The sequence below is a fragment of the Triticum aestivum genome, chromosome 7B (assembly GCF_018294505.1).
Source record: "Triticum aestivum cultivar Chinese Spring chromosome 7B, IWGSC CS RefSeq v2.1, whole genome shotgun sequence".
Classification (NCBI taxonomy): Eukaryota; Viridiplantae; Streptophyta; class Magnoliopsida; order Poales; family Poaceae; genus Triticum; species Triticum aestivum.
This window is the reverse complement of record NC_057813.1, coordinates 663,470,711-663,493,964: the sequence shown is the minus strand read 5'-3', so window position 1 is coordinate 663,493,964 and position 23,254 is coordinate 663,470,711.

The window sequence follows — 23,254 nt, the reverse complement described above, 5'->3', positions numbered from 1 at the left end:
GGTCGAGATTAGGATTTGTCACTCCGATTGTCGGAGAGGTATCTCTGGGCCCTCTCGGTAATGCACATCACTATAAGCCTTGCAAGCAATGTGACCAATGAGTTAGTTGCGGGATGATGCTTTATGGAACGAGTAAAGAGACTTGCCGGTAACAAGATTGAACTAGGTATTGAGATACCGACGATCGAATCTCGGGAAAGTAACATACCGATGACAAAGGGAGCAACGTATGTGATATGCGGTTTGACCGATAAGGATCTTTGTAGAATATGTAGGAACCAATGTGAGCATCCAGGTTCGGCTATTGGTTATTGACCGGAGATGAGTCTTGGTCATGTCTACATAGTTCTTGAACCCGTAGGGTCCGCACGCTTAATGTTCGGTGACGATCGGTATTATGAGTTTATGTGTTTTGATGTACCGAAGGTAGTTCGGAGTCCCGGATATGATCACGGACATGACGAGGAGTCTTGAAATGGCCGAGACATAAAGATCGATATATTGGATGACTATGTTTGGACATCGGAAGGGTTCCGAGTGGTTCGGGCATTTTTCTGGAGTACTGGGAGGTCATCGGACCCCCCTCCCCCCCCCCGGGAGAAGTTATGGGCCTTATGGGCCATAAGAAGGAAGCACACCAGGACACAAGGGGCTGGTGCACCCCCATTGGGTAGGATCCCAAATTGGAAAAGTTTTGGGGGGGGGGGGGCTGAGGGATTCCTGGATTAGGGGGTCCTCGGACAGCCAGACTATATACTTTGGCCGGACTGTTGGACTATGAAGATACAAGATTGAAGACTTCTTTCCGTGTCTGGGTGGGACTCTCCTTTGCGTGGAAGGCAAGCTTGGCAATTCAGATATGTAGATCTCCTTCTCTATAACCGACTCTGTGTAACCCTATCCCCCTTCGGTGTCTATATAAATCAGAGGGTTTAGTCTGTAGGACAAGAACAATCATAATCATAGGCTAACTTCTAGGGTTTAGCCGCTACGATCTCGTGGTAGATCAACTCTTGTAATACTCATATCATCAAGATCAATCAAGCAAGAAGTAGGGTATTACCTCCATCGAGAGGGCCCGAACCTGGGTAAACATTGTGTTCCCCGCCTCCTGTTACCATTAGCCTTAGACGCGCAGTTCGGGACCCCCTACCCGAGATCCGCCGGTTTTGACACCGACATTGGTGATTTCATTGAGAGTTCCACTATGTCGTCACGATAAGGCTTGATGTCTTCTTCAATCATCTGCAACGATGCGATCCAGGGTGAGGTTTTCCTCCCCGGACAGATCTTCGTATTCGGCAGCTTCGTATTGCGGGCCAACTCGCTTGGCCATCTGGAGCAGATCGATAGCTACGCCCCTGGCCATCAGGTCAGGTTTGGAAGCTTGAACTACACTACCGACATCCGCGGAGACTTGATCTTTGACGGATTCGAGCCCATGTCGGGTGCGCCGAACAGTCACAACGAGCATGACTTAGATCTGCCATCGGACGCTGCTCGGGAGATCACACCTGTGGCTGCCCCAGCCCTTAATCTGAAGTAGATCGTGCCATCCGAGGATGGGTGGATGGACCCTGCCACGGAGGCCGCACACTCATCGGAGATTGAGCCAAACACAGACCTCGCCTCCGATGAGGCCTGTGTCATCGGACCCTCGGACTTGTCTACGGCCATAGGCTCCGAATCACATGCATTCGTGCCTATCGAATCTGATTGGGCACCGATCATGGAGTTTACCTCCACTGATATCTTTCAGCACTCACCCTTGGGCGACGTGCTAAATTCACTTAAATCTCTCTCCCTGTCAGGAGACTCTTGGCCAAACTATGTCCAGCTGGAATGGGAAGCGGACTCCAAAGAAATTCGTTCCCCACCCACCACCCACTTAATAGCCACTGTCGATAACTTAACCGACATGCTTGACCTCGACTCCGAAGACATCGACGGTATGGATGATGATGCAGGAGAAGAACAAGAACCACCGCCCACAGGGTGCTGGACAGCCACCTCATCATATGATATATATATGGTGGACACGCCCAAAGAAGGCGATGGCGATGAGGAAGCGGAGGATAATCCCCTTGAGAAGCAATCTAAGCACCGGCGTCATCAGCGTCGCTCTAAGCCCCGCCAAAGCAAAAATAGCGATACCGACACAAGAGACGATAACAATCCGGATGGTGCCGAAGACGAAAACAATCCCACCCGGCCAGGCTTCGTGCAGGCCCAGCGGGAGGATGGGCAAGCTAGCCCTAAAGAACATGCAATGGATGGAGAATAAGGGGATGACAATTACATGCCCCTCTTCGAAGATGAAGTGAGCCTTGGCGACAAAGAATTCATCGTGCCTGAAGATCCCGTCGAGCAGGAGCGCTTCAAGCGCCGGCTTATAGCCACTGCAAAAAGCCTGAAGAAAAAGCAGAAGTAGCTCCAAGGTGATCAAGATCTGCTAACTGATAGATGGACTGAGGTCCTTGCAGCCGAGGAATACGGACTAGAGCGCCCAACCAAAAGTTACCCAAAGCGAAGGTTGCTACCTCAACTCGAGGAGGAGGCATTAAAGCCTACACTACCAGCGCATGATGCGGCTGACCGGCCACCTCGTGGCCGAGACAAAGTGGCGTATCAGCTCGAAGTCCAGCCCGCACCCTGCCGCCAAACAAGCAAAAACATGAAGGCCCGAGGCTCCACGCATGACCTGCAAGATAAATTGAAAACAAAGCATGAAAGTCAAGATCGATCTACGGATCACGGGGGCGCGCCCCAACTCGTGACGATGACCATCACGCCGGATATACTAAAAACAAATCTGGCCGGGCCGAATACAACATACCAGAATCATTTGAATTGCCTCGTGATGCAGCCCGGCATAGAGGCGCCGCATACCCCATATACTTCACTAATGAAGTAATGGATCATGAATTCCCAGAAGGGTTTAAACCCATGAACATTGAATCATATGATGGCACTACATACCCCGCGGTATGGATAGAAGATATCTTCCTCCACATTCACATGGCCCGCGGGGATGATCTACATGCCATCAAGTACCTCCCACTAAAACTCAAGGGACCGGCTCGACATTGGCTGAATAGCTTGCTGACAAACTCCATCGGAAGTTGGGAAAGCCTGGCAGATGCATTCCTGGATAAGTTCCAGGGCACTTGTGTGCGACCACCGGATGCTGATGATTTAAGTCACCTAACCCAACAGCATAGAGAGTCAGCCATGAAATTCTGGACTCGATTCCTAACTAAAAAGAACCAAATTGTCGATTGTCCAGATGCCGAAGCCCCAGCAGCCTTTAAGCATAACATCCGTGACGAGTGGCTTGCCCGACATCTCGGCCAAGAAAAGCCAAAGTGCATGGAAGCCCTAACGACACTCATCACCCGCTTTTGTGTGTGCGAGGATAGCTGGTTGGCCCGTAGCAACAACACAACAAGCAATCCTGGCACATCAGAGGCCAGAGATAGCAATGGCAAGCCCCGACGCAACAAACACAAACGTCGCAAAAATGGTGAAAACACCAAAGACACGGCAGTCAACACCGGAATTAGTGGCTCTAAGTCCGGTCAGCAGAAAAATCCATTCAAAAATAAAATTCAGGCCCGTCCAGTCTGGACCGCATACTCGACCGTCCATGCCAAATTCATGGCACTCCAGGAACACCAGCCAATCATACCAATAGAGAATGCTGGGTCTTCAAACAAACTGGCAGGTCAGGTGCCGAAAGCAAGGAGAAGGGGTCTCAAAGCGACGATGACGACGAGGAGCCCCGATCACCGAATGCAGGAGGGAAAAAGAAATTTCCCCCGCAAATCAAAACGGTGAACATGATAAACGCCACCCACATTCCCAAGCTGGAACGGATGTGCACTCTTAGGGATGTTGATTTAACGGAACCAGTCGCCCCACAATATAATCTATGGCCGATCACCTTCGACCGCACGGACCGTCCGGTTAAAACCCATCAGGGCAATTCATCCGCACTAGTCCTCGACCCAATAATTGACGGGTTCTGCCTCACATGAGTCCTTATGGATGGAGGCAGCAGTCTAAACCTGCTGTATCAGGACACAATGCGCAAGATGGGTATTGATCTTTCGATAATCAAGCCCACTCAAACCACCTTTAAAAGAATTATACCAGGTGTGGACCCAATAATTGACGGGTTCCGCCGTACACGAGTCCTTATGGATGGAGGCAGCAGTCTAAACCTGCTGTATCAGGACACAATGCGCAAGATGGGTATTGATCTTTCAATAATCAAGCCCACTCAAACCACCTTTAAAAGAATTATACCAGGTGTGGAGGCCCGTTGTACAGGCTCCATCGCTCTTGAGGTAGTCTTCGGATCACCGGACAATTACCGTACGAAAGAGTTAATCTTTGACATTATCCCCTTTCGCAGTGATTATCAGGCACTGCTCGGACGAGCCGCGTTCGCTCGATTCAACGCGGTGCCACATTATGCCTATCGTAAGCTCAAGATGCCCGGTCCATGCGGCGTCATCATGGTTAATGGCAGGGTCGAACTCCCCCTCGGTGTAGACGAATATACCGCCGCTTTAACAACAGAAGAAACGAGTGGCATCTTTCAATCGATCCTCGAGTCGACGGCCAAACTCCCGAACACCGCCAAAAGAGTTTGAATTACTTTGCGGCAGACGAGCCCGGCTTGCCCGGAGCTCAATTAATACACTCCGGCAAAAGCTAGGACAGGCCACACAATGCGGCTCAACAGCTCTGTGGCACACAAACATTTCTTGCATTTTCTTTCCAGGTTCACCTTTGCGTAGGCCAGGACTGGTGACATGGAAATAGCTTAAGAGCGCACGGGAATCCCTAAATATTCCCCTCGATGACCATCCGATTACACTCCGGATCCGCACACAGCTTCCCCCTGCCTGGTCTCAGCAGGTTCCACAGTCATATTTCTTTTTATCACATTACCTGTACTCATACGCATCGATGTACTATTCAAATACAACATGTGGCTTTATATGGCGCTTATCTGCTGTTACTTCTTATTGAAACTCTTTTGTCAAATGGCATATGTACACCGCGATATGCCTTAATACGCTAGGGGCTTCATTGTACCCAGAATACGGCAATAAAGTCCGAACACCTTCGCGGACGTTCGGCACCCCGAACTTATAGCATTATATGCATCAGTTCCAAATCATGTCTTGGGTCAATAGTTGGGTTTGCCCGGCTCCCATGTTTTGCTGCCTTACGTTCCGCTATATCGGCTAGGGCGGCATAGGGAGAACTACTATGATTGTGTCCCGGTTCTTCCGGACGAGCGCCTCAGTAGAGAAAGCCGAAAACTGACTGTCATGATACGGCGAGAGCTGGTCAGCTATTCGAGAGGTTATCAAATCTTTAAGGATTTCTTCTGCATAATGCCATAACTAATGCAGCGTGCGATGGATCGGCTTTTCTTACGATCGGGTGCTTATAGAGCCCCTCGTGCGGTCTTCCGAGCACCAGGGGCTACGCCTACCTTCCTTTTGTCAAACTCCCATGGCTAAGTGAGAGTGATAAAGCCCTATAGTCCGATTGCCTGGTTCATTGTGCTGAACACCTCCTTCAAGGACCCAAAACTGGAATAAAGAGTGCTCAGGTTTATCCCGAACACCCCCGTACTTCCTACGTGGGGGTGGAAGCCGATGACTGGCCAACTCTCAGGATTAATATATAAAACGGCCGCGCAGGAAAAACTTTCAAATAACAGGCAATAAATAATAGAAGTGACCTTGTTCAAAGATTACAAAGAACAACATGCTTGTATTCATGGAAATATAATGTCCTTGGTGCATTGCTCCGCCTCAAGGCGGGATCCTTTCAAGACACTATCATAATATAATTCGGGCTTGTGGTGCTCCTTCCCCTCCAGCGGTCCCTCGGTCTTCAGCTTTTCAACATCCATCTTCCCCTAGTGCACTTTTCCATGGGCGAAGGCCATTCGCGCACCTTCGATACAGACCGACCGCTTGATAACATCAAGTCGAGGGCAGGCACTCACAAGCCGCTTCACGAGCCCGAAGTAGCTGCTTGGAATCGGCTCGAGGGGCCATAGCCAGATAATCAAATCCTTCATGGCTACTTCGGCCGCCTTATGCAGTTTGATCAACTGCTTCAGCTGATCGGCAAATGGCACCGGATACACCAGCGCCAGATACTGTGACCAGAAGAGCTTCTCCACAGTGCTCCTTTCTTCAGCTTCATAGAATTGTGCGGCATCAGATATGCTGCGTGGCAGCTCTACAAATACCCCTGGAGAAATCAGAATTAAAATTATCAACTTGATTTCCTCCTTTCAAATACCCGCTTTGTATGGAAAAGGCCTTACCAGCCGCAATCTTCCTTGCCTCCTGGATTTCCTTCAGGGCACCCTGGGCTTCCCCCCGGGCATCACTTGCGGCTTGGCGAGCTTGGGAGAGTTCGGATTCTTTCCCTGTTAAACTCTGCTCCAAGGTCTCGCATTTCTTCACGGCCTCTTGAAGCTCTCGCTCAACTTCAATAACCCTGGCCTCGTGCTTTTCGCGAAGAGCCTGCTCTGCGGCTGCCTTCTTCTCGGCTTCGGCCACAACCTTCTTAAGAGCCTCAATTTCGGCTATCGCCCCTAGAGCACATCATAAAAATATTTTCATCATGCTAACCTATTCATTTGTGCTAAATGCGAACAAGGTTTCTGCATACCTTGGTTATCCTCCAACTGCTTCTTCACTCGGCCGAGTTCTCCTTCGGGCCACTCCAGACTCTGCCTCAGTACAGAGACTTCCGCAGTTTGAGAGGCGGCAGTCGTTACAGACGCCTGCTTTTGAACAAAAGAGAGATGCCATAAAGTGAGTCTCCTGCGAACATATATTTGATCCACTGTTCGGCTATTTCTTTCACCGAACAGTGTATCAGGGGCTACTACCTATACTATGACACTCTCTGGAACCCCATAAAACATACCTCAAAGCCCGTTATAAGGCTGATGCAGGCTTCATCCAGTCCACTCTCAGCGGACTGAATCTTATCAATCATCGCACCCATAAGGGCGCAGTGTTCTTCAACGATGGAGGTGCTTTTCAGCACCGTTGATAAAGTATCCGACACCTCTGGTTGGACAGAGGTTGCCGGTGGAACAGGCACACCCCCTCCAGCCGAGGGAGGCCGCTTGCCTGATTCTGGAGCCGTATTGGTTTTCCGGAATTGCGTCTGGCTGGGGGCCGAATTCAAGATGGCCCCACCATCGACGTCCATGGGAGCCTTCTGTCCCATGTGTTCGACCCCTGAAGTTTGACCTCCTGGCACCGCATTTACGATCTTCCCCCCCTCCTTGTCCTGGGTCCTTTTGGGACGAAACCTCGGTGTCATTCACATGTTTGGGGGTAGGGCCTTCGGGGGTGTCCCGCTCTCCATAGCATTCGAGCCCAGTAAATTCTCCGACGAGGATTGTTCGGTGCGGGACCTCGCCGGACGGCAAAAAGTATGGCTCAGATTAAAATATTATGCCATGATGAGTCTGGACGCATAACCGTGTTCGGATTTTATATACTCACGAGTTCACCAGGGGCTGCTCCCTGGGATCCCACTCCAGGCTGCTGTCAGCAGCGGCGGTGGACTCCTCTAGAAGGGAAGCTTGTCCCTTCTTAGTCGACTTGGCCTCCAAAGACGTGGAGGTCGTCCTTTTCTTTCCTCCCCTCGCTGGGGACGGGTCTTCCTCCTCTTCCTCGACCTCTCCGGAGGAAGATCAGGCATCAGAGTCTTTGGATATTGTGTCCTAAGTGCCACAGCGATGAAGACCGCCCCTGGTCCTTTTAGCCTCCTTCTCGGCCTTCTTCTTTGGCGCCTTGTAAGGCGCCGGGACCTGCATCTTCGTCAGAAGTGGGCCGGCCGATTCTTCCGGCAGAGGGGCTGGACAGTAGATCCGCCTCGCCTTCTTCGTCCAGCCCTAGGAGAATTATGGAAAACACATTAAGCATTTTCCTCAGGATATGCGAATAAAACATATGAATTGCCAACATACAGTGACTTACCGAACTTGCAGGGCGGGACAGTTGGTACCCGCGGTCCTCGGCGGAGTCCGGCCACGATTTGCCGAACTTAAAAAGCACCTTCTAGATGTCCTTGTGCGAGGAGCCAAAGAGCTCCAGTAGGGTCTGGTGCTTGGCCGGATCGAATTCCCATAAATTGCAAGCCCTGTGTTGACAAGGAAGAATCCGGCGAACTAACATCACCTGGACTACATTGACGAGTTTGATATTCTTGTCTTCCATATCCTTGACGCGCGTCTGGAGCACCGACAGTTCGTCGGAAGAAGACCAGTTCAGGCCCTTCTTGGGCCAGGACGTAAGCCGCAGGGGGGCTCCGGATCGAAACTCGGGAGCAGTGGCCCATTCCGTGCCGCGTGGCTCAGTGATGTAAAACCACTGCTGCTGCCACTCTTTGATGGAATCATTGAAAGTACCTGTTGGCCATGTGACATTGGGCATCTTGCTCACCATGGCGCCTCCGCACTCGGCGTGCTCGTCGCTTACTACCTTGGGCTTCACATTAAAGATCTTCAGCCATAAGCCGAAGTGTGGCGAGATGCGTAGAAAGGCCTTATACATGACGATGAATGTCGAGATGTTGAGGAAGGAATTGGGCGATAGATCATGAAAATCAATCCTGTAATATTACATGATGCAGCGAACGAATGGGTGGAGGGGAAACCCTAGCCCGCAGAAAAAATGAGGGAGGAATACAACCCTCCATGGGGTTCCGGAGTAGGGACGATCTGTCCCGCCGTCGGAAGACGGTGGCTGATTTTCTTGGCCAGATACCCGGCCTCCCGAAGCTTTTTGATATCCTTCTCCCGGACGGTAGAGACCATCCACTTGCCTCCTGCTCCTCATCCGGACATTTTTGGAAGACCTTTGTGGGCGGAGAAGACGAACGCTTGGGCGCTAGAAGTCGAGCGAAGGGGAATGGATGAGCAGAGGAAGAAGAAGGCGTGGGTGAAAAAGGGAGACCTTATCCCCTTATAAAGGCAGCAGGGATCCTGCGCCTCCCCACTTGCCCGATAAACTCGCTTATTCCCCATGCGCCGCATTGATGCCGCGGTTGGGTTACCCACGCCCGTATTGATGAGAATCCCATGATAAGGGGACATGATCTCTGCTTCAACAAGACGTGCCAATAAAACCGCCTCGCGATATGTTCGGTAGTAGGTTCAGAAACGGTTTGAATAAAGACCGGGCCACGGCGTGATGTTACGCTATGAAAAGTTGTCAGCGGATTAGATTTGTGGGATATTGTGCTCCTTCCGGTGGTATGTCGAAATTATTTTGCAGAGCCGGACACGATCCTTGTGTTCAAAATCTTCTATGGAGTATTCGGAGAAGGAACCCACCTTGCAATGCCGAAGGCACTCTGTGCGCCGGACTCATCGTCATTGAACCCGGGTTCAGGGGCTACTGAGGGAGTCCTGGATTAGGGGGTCCTCGGACAGCCGGACTATATACTTTGGCCGGACTGTTGGACTATGAAGATAAAAGATTGAAGACTTCGTCCCGTGTCCGGGTGGGACTCTCCTTTGCGTGGAAGGCAAGCTTGGCAATTTGGATTTGTAGATCTCCTTCTCTGTAACCGACTCTGTGTAACCCTAGCCCCCTTCGGTGTCTATATAAATCGGAGGGTTTAGTCCGTAGGACAAGAACGATCACAGTCATTGGCTAGCTTCTAGGGTTTAGCCTCTACGATCTCGTGGTAGATCAACTCTTGTAATACTCATTTCATCAAGATCAATCAAGCAGGAAGTAGGGTATTACCTCCATTGAGAGGGCCCGAACCTAGGTAAACATTGTGTCCCCCACCTCCTGTTACCATTAGCCTTAGACGCACAGTTCGGGACCCCCTACCCGAGATCCGCCGGTTTTTTCACCGACAATGGCCCCCTTTCCTTCTCTCCTACTCCTCCTTCCCTTCCTCTCCTACTCCTACTAGGGAAAGGCGGAATCCTACTCCCGGTGGGAGTAGGACTCCCCTAGGGCGCGCCATAGAGAGGGCCGGCCCCTCCCCTCCTCCACTCCTTTATATACAGGGGAGGGGGGCACCCCATGGACACACAACTTGATCATTGATCTTTTAGCCGTGTGCGGTGCCCCCCTCCACCATAATCCACCTCGGTCATATTGCCGTAGTGCTTAGGCCAAGCCCTGCGCTGGTAGCTTCATCATCACCGTCATCACGCTGTCGTGCCGACGAAGCTCTCCCTCGAAGCTCTACTAGATCGTGAATTTGTGGGACGTCGCCGAGCTGAACGTGTGCAGATTGTGGAGGTGTCGTACGTTCGGTACTAGGATCAGTTGATCGTGTAGACATACGACTACATCAACCGCATTGTCATAACGCTTTCGCTTACAGTCTACGAGGGTACGTAGACAATACTCTTCCCTCTCGTTGCTATGCATCACCATGATCTTGCGTGTGCATAGGAATTTTTTTGAAATTACTATGTTCCCCAACAGCCACGAGGCAGGAGGGCACGCCCAGGGGGGTAGGCGTGCCCCCAACCCTCGTGGGCCCCTCATGGCTCCACCGACCTACTTCCTTCGCCTATATATATTCATATACCCTGAAAACATCCGAGAGCACCACGAAACCCTATTTCCTCCACCGCAACCTTCTGTTCACGTGAGATCCCATCTTGGGGCCTTTTCCGGTGCTCCACCAGAGGGGGAATCGATCACGGAGGGCTTCTACATTAACACCATAGCCTCTCCGATGATGTGTGAGTAGTTTACCACAGTCCTTCGGGTCCATAGTTATTAGCTAGATGGCTTCTTCTCTCTCTTTGGATCTCAATACAAAGTTCTCCTCAATTCTCTTGGAGATCTATTCGATGTAATTCTTTTTGCGGTGTGTTTGTCGAGATCCGATGAAGTGTGGGTTTATGATCAAGATTATCTATGAACAACATTTGGGTTTCCTATGAATTCTTACATGTATGATTTGTTATCTTTGCAAGTCTCTCCGAATTATTGGTTTAGTTTGGCCTACTAGATTGATCTTTCTTGCAACGGGAGAAGTGCTTAGCTTTGGGTTCAATCTTGCGGTGTCCTTTCCCAGTGACAGCACGGGCAGCAAGGCACGTATTGTATTATTGCCATCAAGGATAAAAAGATGGGTTTTATATCATATTGCTTGAGTTTATCCCTCTACATCTTGTCATCTTGCCTAATGCGTTACTCTGTTCTTATGAAGTTAATACTCTAGATGCATGCTAGATAGCGGTCGATGTGTGGAGTACTAGTAGTAGATGCAGAATCGTTTTGATCTACTTGTCACGGACGTGATGCCTATATACATGATCATGCCTAGATATTCTCATAACTATGCACTTTTCTATCAATTGCTCGACAGTAATTTGTTCACCCACCGTAAATTATGCTATCTTGAGAGAAGCCACTAGTGAAACCTATGGCCCCTAGGTCTATTTTCCATCATATTATTTTCCTATCAATTTACTATTTCTGCCGCCGTTTATTTTGCAATCTTTACTTTCCAATCTATATCATAAAAATACCAAAAAAAATTATCTGATTATCTCTATCAGATCTCACTTTTGCAAGTGGTTGTGAAGGTATTGGCAACCCCTTTATCGCGTTGGTTGCAAGGTTCTTATTTGTTTGTGTAGGTACAAGGCAACTTGTGTGTAACCTCCTACTGGATTGATACCTTGGTTCTCAAAAACTAAGGGAAATACTTACGTTACTTTGTGCATCACCCTTTCATCTTCAAGGGAAAACCAATGCATGCTCAAGAGGTAGCACGTACTCAAAATATCAGCTCGGTTTGAAGGGCTCGAGTTTTATCACATGGCTCGAGAGAGTAATCAAGCCGCGGACATCCTTGCTCGCATGGGCGCTAAATGCGACCCCGTCCCACCTAACACCTTTGTGGAAAGGCTCTTCAAGCCATCCGTGGTGTGGCAGGACGAGAGCGGCAACACTGGTCCGGAGTCGACCATACCCCCAGATTCCAAACACAGTTCTGATATCATCGGGGGCTCGGGCACCGAAATAACAATAGCGGCCCATGAAATCATGGTTGTAATTGCCCCGTGGACTGAGCCTTTCCTTGCCTACCTGACTAGGAATGAGCTCCCTGAGGATCAGACTGAGGCCCATCGTATCGTTCGACGCTCGAAGCCCTACAAATTCACGAAGGAGAACTACACAAGAAAAGTACTATCGGAGTCCTTCAAAGATGTATCTCCGAAGAAGAGGGACGACAACTTTTGGCTGAAATACATGCTGTTCTTGGTGGCCATCACGCCGCAGCTCGGGCCCTTATAAGTAAGGCCTTCCGTACAGGTTTCTTTTGGCCCACGGCCCGAGCAGATGCACAGGACCTCGTACAGCGCTACATTGGATTCCAGCTTTTCGCTAATCAAAGCCATATGCCGCCCACTGCCCTATGAACAATCCCCGTCACTTGGCCCTTTGCGGTCTAGGGGCTCGACATGGTCAGACCTCTTAAAGGGGGAAGCCATAGAAATAAATACTTATTGGTTATGGTCGACAAGTTCACTAAGTGGATAGAAGCCAAACTAGTTAAAACGGCTAAAGCCGGACTGGTGATAGACTTTATATCCGGTGTCATACACCATTATGGTGTCCCACACAGTATTATTACTGACAACGTCTCTAACTTTATAGCTGATGAGGTAAAAACTTGGTGCGCCAATTTGTGCATCAAGCTCGATTACGCCTCCATATATCACCCTCAGACAAACGGTCAGGTCGAATGGGCTAATGACATGATAATGAGCGGCATCAAACCCAGACTAGTGCGATCTCTGCAAGAATCAAACAAGCACTGGGTTGAGGAACTCGATTTTGTACTCTGGGGGGAGGCGGTATTGCCTTACGACATTATTCACGACTCACCTCGAGTGCGCATGTACAAAGAGAGAGAAGCCGAGCTCGATCGGAAGGACGACTTGGATGGCCTGGAGGAGGAGCGCGATGTCACAAAGGCCCGTTCAACATTCTACCAACAATAGGCTCGGCGACATCAAAGCAGAGAAGTACGGGCAAAGACTTACAATGTCAGTGAACTCGTTCTACGCCTACCAGAGAAGAAAAAGGACAAGCTCAAGCCCAAATGGAAGGGTCCCTTCATTATAGATGAAGTTCTCACTGGAGGAGCCTATCGCCTTCGCAATGCTTCCGATAATCGCTTGGAGCCAAATCCATGGAACGCTGCAAGGCTCCAAAGAGTCTACGCCTAAGTCCGCACACATACCCTTTTTCCTCGTTCCTTCTTTTCTCCCTTTCGCTGTTGTCTTTTTTTTCTTGTTTTTATATGACTTCTAGCTCGTGTTCGGATAATACTGCACACCTGAGGGGTATACATCCTTAAATGTACATACCCCACAATACCTGGGGGCTTCTTTTTAATAAGCTTATTATTATTATCTTTCGAGCATCAAGCTCACTGTATATATGTGTCGTCTACTCATATATGTCTTTTCTTCACCATTATATGCACCTTTATGACTTAAGTTTTTGCCAAGCTGGGTTGCCTGGCTCCTGTGCTTATGCCCTGTGTTCCCACTTGTTCGGCTAGGGCTTAAAGGGAGCACCTCTGCATTGTTACAGCCGGGTTATCCGGACGTGTACCTCAGACGGGTGAAGCCAAAAGCTAGCGTTCTTAAGGGAATAATTGGTCGGCAAGAAAAAGACAAACTGCCCTTGTTGCAATACAAAACCCCCAAACTATAACATGTATTGTGATTTTTAGCATCACAGCTTTGGCATGCATAAAAAAAGAACCACATGCTGGCCTAGGGAAAGGAACCCTTAATGGAACTATTCTCTCTGGAAGATGTTTCTTACAATCAAATGTAATATAATATAACTCCCTGAATACAATTTGTCTATTCAAGCAACTATGACCGGACTGCCTAGTTTCCGAACATACTTTGGTGTTTACCTACGGTATAGTATTCAGAAACACTCCAAACCTCCGGTTTTCGGAGGTCGAAGCAGAAAGTCTGCCATGACAATGGTTTTACAAATTCGACTGGAGACAAGTTTGTCGATAAAAGTACATTGCTACTTGGAGTCAAAAACATCTTCTTCCTCTAGACCCTCTAACAGGCTTTCTAGTTTACAATCCTGTTGGGAATACTTGGCGGTCATCTTCACTTGGTCGTACACTAGGCTGACCGGAATTTCCTGTCCATCAGATCCTCAAGGTCCGACCCGCGCCATATGATTCGGATCAAGTCCGGTGTATCGTGTTTTCACCATGGCCTAGGCTTCCTGAGCACCTTTTCGGCATGCTGATATCTTCCATAGCCCAAAACTGTGCTGAGCTCCCTTGAATAAATTCACAAGTTCCTCCATACTTCCTGGAGGAGAATCGGCTGGCCATAAAGCCTTAGCGATGTTTCTCATTGCCTTCCGAGCTCACTCATGCACCTTGGACAGCTCGTGTAGTAGGTCGCCTTGAAATCCGGACACTTCTTCTTCGGGCTGCCCAGTCAGCACACCTACAGAAATATAGTTGTTAAGATTCGCATTAGCGAACTGTGCAAAAGTAAGTCAAAAGGCATACTAAATATGCTGCCTCTCAACTTTCGATTCTCCTTCAAGGCGTCCGCCAGTTGGGCTCGCACGTCTTTTAGCTCTTCGCCTAGCTGGGTGTTGGCGCCATGCATGTTGTTCTTCTCATATCTAGTCCGTGTCAGTACACGTGGACCAGCGGCCTCTTGCCTTTTGGCATGTTGTTTATCCGCCTGCGCGGCCTTCAGTTCCTCTTCCATCTGATCCGACGATCTTGCCATCAGAAATACAATAGTGTTTATTTGAATAAATATTACTGGCACATGATTACATTTTCCGGACAGAAGGGGACATTACCAGTCGGTGCCTCCTTGGACTTCTCCAGTTCGGCGGTAACAGTAGTTAGATGGGTCCGACACTTTTCCAATTCCTGAGAGAGCATGTTGTTCTTCTCCGTGAGTACCTGATTATACAATGATCCTTAAAATCAGTTGCTTCAACTGTTTCAACTCTCGGGGGCTATTGGTATATGATTATTAAATCTACACAATACGATCTTACCCGCATATCCTTCAAAAGCTGGTAAGTGGCTCCAGCAAGCCCATCCCGAGCAGCTCGGATGTATGCATCCGCAGAGCTGAAGGCATTGAATGCCTCTTCAGTAAAGTTGGGGTCGCGCATAGCTGCCCTCTGGCTAGGGCTGGACCAAAAGCTCATAACTCGTGAGCTTAATGAGCGCTCGATAGTTCGACACGTCAAACTCGTAGCTTGCTTTTTAATGAATAGAGCCAATCATTGATTTCAGCTTGTTAAGCTTAACGAGCGAGCTAATGAGTTTCACGAGTAGCTCGTTAAGCTCGTTAGTAACAACAGAACACATATTCTTAGCTTACGTGCCAAACTATTGTACAACCTTAGCCCATCTATTCAGTCTAATCGACATATGAGGCAACAAACTACTTCATTTCTTTTGGTAGTCACCATATTTCATCTTGAAAAGCACACCTACACATTCATCCTATATATTGTAACACATTATAATCTATTAACGAGTGCTCGCAAGCGCTCACGAGCTTAACGAGCTTCAAACGAGCCGAGCCGAGCATGGTTTTCTGCTTGTTAATCTTAATGAGCTTAACGAGTCAAGCCTTAATGAGCATGAGCTTAACGAGTACGAGCTTAATGAACCGAGGTGCTCGTTAGTCCACCCCTACCTCCGGCGCCGATGGTTGATACGTCTCCAACGTATCTATAATTTATGAAACATTCATGTTATTATATTATCTGCTTTGGATGCTTATGGGCTTTATTATACACTTTTATATTATTTTTGGGACTAACCTATTAATCGGAGGCCCAGCCCAAATTATTGTTTTCTTGCCTATTTCAGTGTTTCGAAGAAAAGGAATATCAAATGGAGTCCAAACGGAATGAAACCTTCAGGAGAGTTATTTTTGGAACGGAAGCAATCCAGGAGACTTGGAGCAGACGTCAGGGCAGCTTCGAGGTGGCCACGAGGCAGGGAGGCGTGCCCCCACCCTTGTGGGCCCCTCGTGGCTCCCCTGTCCGACTTCTTTCGCCTATATATGTCCATATACCCTAAAAACATCGAAGAGCACCATAGATCGGGAGTTCCGCTGCCGCAAGCCTCTGTAGCCACCAAAAACCAATCAGGACCCTGTTCTGGCACCCTGCCGGAGGGGATCCCTCACTGGTGGCCATCTTCATCATCCCGGCGATCTCCATGACAAGGAGGGAGTAGTTCACCCTCGGGGCTGAGGGTATGTACCAGTAGCTATGTGTTTGATCTCTCTCTCTCTCTCTCTCGTGTTCTTGATTCGACACAATCTTGATGTATCGCGAGCTTTGCTATTATAGTTGGATCTTATGATGTTTCTCCCCCTCTACTCTCTTCTAATGGATTGAGTTTTCCCTTTGAAGTTATCTTATCGGATTGAGTCTTTAAGGATTTGAAAACACTTGATGTATGTCTTGCCGTGCTTATCTGTGGTGACAATGGGATATTCACGTGATCTACTTGATGTATGTTTTGGTGATCAACATGCGGGTTCAATGAACTTATGCATAGGGATTAGCACACATTTTCGTCTTGATTCTCCGGTAGAAACTTTGGGGCACTCTTTGAAGTACTTTGTGTTGGTTGAATAGATGAATCTGAGATTGTGTGATGCATATCGTATAATCATGCCCACGGATACTTGAGGTGACATTGGAGTATCTAGGTGACATTAGGGTTTTGGTTGATTTGTGTCTTAAGGTGTTATTCTAGTACGAACTCTATGATAGATTGAACGGAAAGAATAGCTTCGTGTTATTTTACTACGGACTCTTGAATAGATCGAGCAGAAAGGATAACTTTGAGGTGGTTTCGTACCCTACCATAATCTCTTTGTTTGTTCTCCGCTATTAGTGACTTTTGAGTGACTCTTTGTTGCATGTTGAGGGATAGTTATATGATCCAATTATGTTATTATTGTTGAGAGACCTTGCACTAGTGAAAGTATGAACCCTAGGCCTTGTTTCAATGCATTGCAATACCGTTTACGCTCACTTTTATCGCTTGTTACCTTGCTGTTTTTATATTTTCAGATTACAAAAACCTATATCTACCATCCATATTTCACTTGTATCACCATCTCTTCGCCGAACTAGTGCACCTATACAATTTACTATTGTATTGGGTGTGTTGGGGAAACAAGAGACTTTTTGTTATTTGGTTGCAGGGTTGTTTGAGAGAGACCATCTTCATCCTATGCCTCCCACTGATTGATAACCTTACGTCATCCACTTGAGGGAAATTTGCTACTGTCCTACAAACCTCTACACTTGGAGGCCCAACAACGTCTACAAGAAGAAGGTTGTGTAGTAGACATCAAGCTCATTTCTGGCGTTGTTGCCGGGGAGGTGAGTGCTTGAAGGTATATCTTTAGATCTTGCAATCGAATCTTTTAGTTTCTTGTTTTACCACTAGTTTAGTATATAAAAGAAAACTACAAAAAAGAATGGAATTGAGTTTTCCTCATGCACTTCATCTTTTTAATATCTTTCGTGAAAATGATGGAAAGGAAAATTGTGCTCAATTGCTAGAAGAAGAATGCATTAAAATGTTTTGTACTAGATCTTTGTATGATGAGCATGATTGCAATGTTGTTAGTATGAATTCCTTGAATATCCATGATGCTAATGATATGGAAAGCCACAAGCTTGGGGAAGCTATATTTGATGAAGATGATATTTTTTGTCCCCCGTGTTTTGATGAGCAAATTTATTATGATGAAAGCATGTCTCCTATTTATGATGATTATTGTGATGATACGTATACCATAAGGAATAAATTTGCTTATGTGGAGAGTAGTAAAATTTCTATGCAAGTAGATCATGAAAAGAATGCTTTATGTGCTGGTTATATTGTTGAATTCATCATGATGCTACTGTAAATTATTATGAGGGAGGGTAGGAATTGCAATACTATCAAGTTCCCTCTCTATATGCTTAAAGTTTTGAAATTATGCTTGTTTTGCCTTCCTATGCTAGTTGATTAATGTTCCCATAAGTTGTTTGCTCACAAAATCCTTATACATAGGAAGTGGGTTAGACTTAAATGTGCTATTCATATTCTTCATGATGCTCTCTTTATGTTTCAATTCTTATTTTTTATGTGAGCATCATTGAAATCATCATGCCTAGCTAGGGGCGTTAAACGTTAGCGCTTGTTGGGAGGCAACCCAATTTTATTTTTGTTCCTTGATTTTTTATCCTTTTTAGTAATAAATAATTCATATAGCCTCTGGTTAGATGTGGTTTTATGTTTTAATTAGTTTTTGTGCCAAGTAGGACCTTTGGGAAGACTTGGGTGATGTCTATGTGATCTTGCTGTAAAAAACAGAACTTTGCACTCACGAGATTAGCTGCCATTTTTTACTGGAGAGTTCTTTTAGGTTGATTCTTTTTTCAGATGATTAATAGACAAATTTCTCAGGTCCACAAATTATTTCAGAATTTTTGGAGTTCTAGAAGTATACGTTTGATACAGATTACTACAGACTGTTCTGTTTTTGACAGATTCTGTTTTCTATGTGTTGTTTGCTTATTTTGATGAATCTATGAGTAGTATTAGAGGGCATGAACCATAGAGAAGTTGGAATACAGTATATAATACACCAATATGAATTTAGAATGAGTTCACAACAGTACCAAAAGTGGTGATTTATTTTCTTATACTAATGGAGCTTACGAGTTTTCTGTTTAGTTTTGTCTTGTGAAGTTTTCAAGTTTTGGGTAAAGATTCGATGGACTATGGAATAAGGAATGGCAAGAGACTAAGCTTGGGGATGCCCAAGGCACCCCAAGGTAATATTCAAGGACAACCAAGAGCGTAAGCTTGGGGATGCTCCGGATGGCATCCCCTCTTTCGTCTTCGTTCATCGGTAACTTTACTTGGAGCTATATTTTTATTTACCACATGATATGTGTTTTGCTTGGAGCGTCATTTTATTTTGCTAGGATTTGCTTTCGTTATTTATAATAATGTTTTGCATCTTTATTTTCAATAAAAATGTCAAGGATAGCCTTTACCATGCTTATTTTGCAAGTATACATGTTGCTGTTTCAAAACAGAAAGTTTACCGCTGTTGCAAAAACTCCCTAGAAAAGTCAGAATATGATAAATTGTTGAAACTTTTTGAAAAATAAGCTCTGATAAATTTTCTACAGTATAATATTTTTCTCATAATTTTTGGAGTTAGTTAAGTATGATGAATCTTGCATTCTTTACAGACTGTACTGTTTTCGCAGATCGCTGTTATGTTTGCATTGTTTGCATATGTTTGCTTGTTTAATGATTCTATTTGAGAATAGGAGTATTAAATATGCAGAGTCATTTACTATTCAATGTTGAATAATAATTTTAGTAATTTGTTACAGTAGAAAATGATAAGGTTTTGCATTGATTTATACTAACTTGTCTCACGAGTTCTTGTTGAGTTTTATGTGGATGAAGTTTTTGACAAATAGAGAAACCATGATATGAGAGGAATTAAGGAGACACAAAAGTTAAAACTTGCGGATGCCCAAAGCACCCCAAGATAATATTTCAAGAAGTCTCAAGCATCTAAGCTTGGGGATGCCCCGTTAGGCATCCCACATTTCTTCTTCAACAACTATCGGTTAGTGTCGGTTGAGCCTAAGTTTTTGCTTCTTCGCATGAGGTGTGCTATCCTTGAAATGTCATTTTGTTTTGTTTTGCTTGCTGTTTGAATAAAATACCAAGATCTGAAATTCTTAAATGAGAGAGAGTCTTCACATAGCTACATAATTATTCAACTACTCATTGATCTTCACTTATATATTTTTGGAGTAGTTTGTCATTTACTCGTGTGCTTCTTATATCCTATGAGTAAACTAGTAGGGTGGCCCGCGCATTTGCGCTGCTAGATTTATCATATATTTTTTGTATGCTATTATTTTCGAATTATGGGTATATTCATTAGTTTGGTGTATTGGATGTGGGCCATTTAGCAAACATTTGAAACTATTTTTAGTTAATCCTCAGAAGAAACTATTTTTATTTGTAGAAATTCTGCATTATATTCGTTGCCTCATTGAGGTCCCTCTTATTGAGCGGTTTTTCTATTCAATAGTTGTCTCTAGTAAATATTATGTTGTGAACATAAACATTTTACTCTTTTTGCTTCAACTATCCATAGAAGGTGATAGTTTTATAACATTAAATTATGGTGAAAATATATAGAATGATGCGCTTTCACCTGTTGAAAATTATACTCGAAACAACTCAACAAATGCGAACATGAGTCATGATGAATGCGTGCTAATTCTTGTCTAAATTAATGGAGCATTGAAGAATATATGCTAAGGCAGCTCTCTTGTCATCTTAACTAGATCATTGACGGCGCGCGTTGCCGCGCCCATCTATTTATACGATAAAATTATCAAAAAATTATAAAATAAATGTCACATAAAACACATTAAATTTGCATAAACGCAAACATATATTATTCGAGGGAAATCTCAAGGTTCACTGATACAAATGGCTTGGTATAAAAAATAAACATGTATGGCTCAACAATGTTCACTAACATATACTATTATTCACTGATACACAACAACGTTTGTAGTAATTAACTAATCAGTACCAAGACATGAACAGCAGAAAAATAAACATATGTATGGCTCCTGCAGAAGTAATATTCCAGTCATCCTACAAGCTCGGAAATATGTATGGGATTAACATGGATCCTGGAATAAGATTCCAAATGGTAACCAAGAGCTGAGTGCAATACAAGCAGAAGATCTACACGAGGAAGTTTTGCCCTATATCCTTGGCAAAGCTAATTTAATTATGCGAGTGTGCTTTGTTTCCTTGTTTATCGTACTCTGGGCATACTTCTATGAAATTAATTGAGCATAATACAATCTCAATTAAATGGAAGTTTGAGAAGGCAAATATTCTTATATCACAAACAAAAAAAATGGTATGACCAGTGAGCTATAAACCAATATAAAATATATAAGAACAAAATTAATGTGGATGTTTCCCTGTTATATCTGTCAAAACAGGAAGTCACGTGAAAATATTTCCTTGTTTCATGCGACGGTTGAAAATTATTACTGTAATGCACTCAATCAATGGACAGGAAATTTATTTTTCTCCAGCAGCAAACATATACTCCCTCCGTTCCTAAATGTAAGTCTTTGTAGAGATTTCACTATGAACCACATACGGATGTATATAGATGCACTTTAGTGTATAGATTCATTTATTTTACTCCGTATCTAGTCCATGGTAAAATCTCTACAAAGACTTATATTTAGGAACGGAGGGAGTATATTCGTAATCATGATGGGATTGGCAAGGCATATACGCCAGTGTCAAAAAACATCTGATATTTTGATATAAAGGGAGTTTGTTTCAAGGCTCACCTGACAACAAATATGATACACACAACAATTGTAATAATTGAATGGTAAAAGTAGGAAAGGACCTAGTAAAATTCAAGAATCAAGACGAAATCTTTGCCAGGTAGAAATATTACGACAAGACACCCATATAAGATGTTCTGGGTGATGTAAATACACACAGATAATCGTCACAAAAAACAATAATTTAGGGCTCAGCGGCTGCGTCCACTTGGAGTTGCCAGCAAAGGGCTCTTGACACGAATTGGCATTATGTAAGAGTGAGCTGAAGCAGAACAAAAGAATTAAGCCTACCAACTAATTCAAAATGAAATCTCATATTTAGGATAGACCAGGGTCTTAGTTTCTCAAACAATCGTAAGCTATCATATATACCTCACAACTTCGCCACAATAGGATGATTTGAGTAGTAGTTTAGTGAAAATTGAAAAACTTTAGTTTTTTAGTACAATACCATGTGAGATAGTTACAGTAGATTTTAGAGCAATATGATTTGAGTGTAGTTGGCTAGTAGTCATACTGGTTTTGAGGGCTAAGGGCATCTCCAGCCGCGTCTCCAGGAAGGCCTCCCCAGGCGTTTTTTTCGCGCCGGCGCCGAAAAAACGGCCCAGTCGCGCCCCCAGGAGCCCGATTTTCGCCGGCTTGGGCCGAAAACAGCGCCGGTGGACCCAGCCCGAACCCGGCGCGCTGGGGGGCACCCGGGGGCGCCGGGCGAACTGTTTTGGCGTGAAAAAGCCGCGGGCCCGCCGCGTCAGCTACACGGCTCTCTTCTCGGCCCTTCGTCGTCCTCATCGCCTCGTTTCCCGCGGCGAATCAATGCCAAAGCTGCCGCGCGCTGCCGCGCCGGTCAGCCTGCACCATTGATGCCTCACGGGCGGCGCAGTGAAGACCGGACGACGCGCGTCCCTCGCCCTCCCTCGCCCGCCACGCGTACACACGGTGGCACGCGCGCCTCGGCCTATATGACGCGCCCCGGCGCACTCGGCGACTCACACTCTCCCGCCGTCGTCGTTCCTCCCTCTCCTCTCCTCTCTTTCGCCGTCTCCAGTTCACACCCATGGCCGAGCGCTTCCCAGGCGACGGCGCGGCGGTGAACGGCTTCGGCCGCCGCCATCTTCATGAAGATGAGGCTCGCCTCCTTTATGAGGCCGAGTATCCGGTCTCCCCGCGGAGTACGAGGAGATAGCCTGGCGCGGCTTCTCCGACGAGGACGCCATGCGGTGGGCACGGAACGACTACCTCCGCGACGAGATGGTCCGGCAGCGCCGGGCCCTGGAGGAGATCGCCGCCCGCAAGCGTGGGCGCGAGGACGAGCACGACGTCGTGGTCCTCGACAGTGACGACGACGACGACGACGACGCCCCCGGACCGTCCAACCCGCCGCTCCAACCGGGGGAGGGATGCAGCAGGGACGGCGGAGGCGTAGGCGGGGGCGGCGACGACGACGATGACGATGACGACGACGGCGGTGACTACACGCGGTTCTACAGCCTCCTCGGCATGTAGAACCGCATGGGCGGGCGGCGAGGCGGGCGGCGAGGGAGACGGCGGGGGTAGCCCGCGGTAGTTTTTTTTTTCTTTTTTTGTAAAATATGTTTAAGTTTGAACGAACTCGCCGATGTTTGCGTTAAATTTGAGTCGTTTTTGCGCCGTATTTGACTTTTTTGACTAACCGTGGGCGCCGCGACTGGGGGACATCATGCCCCCAATGCACGTTTTAGCGCCGGTGCGCCCCG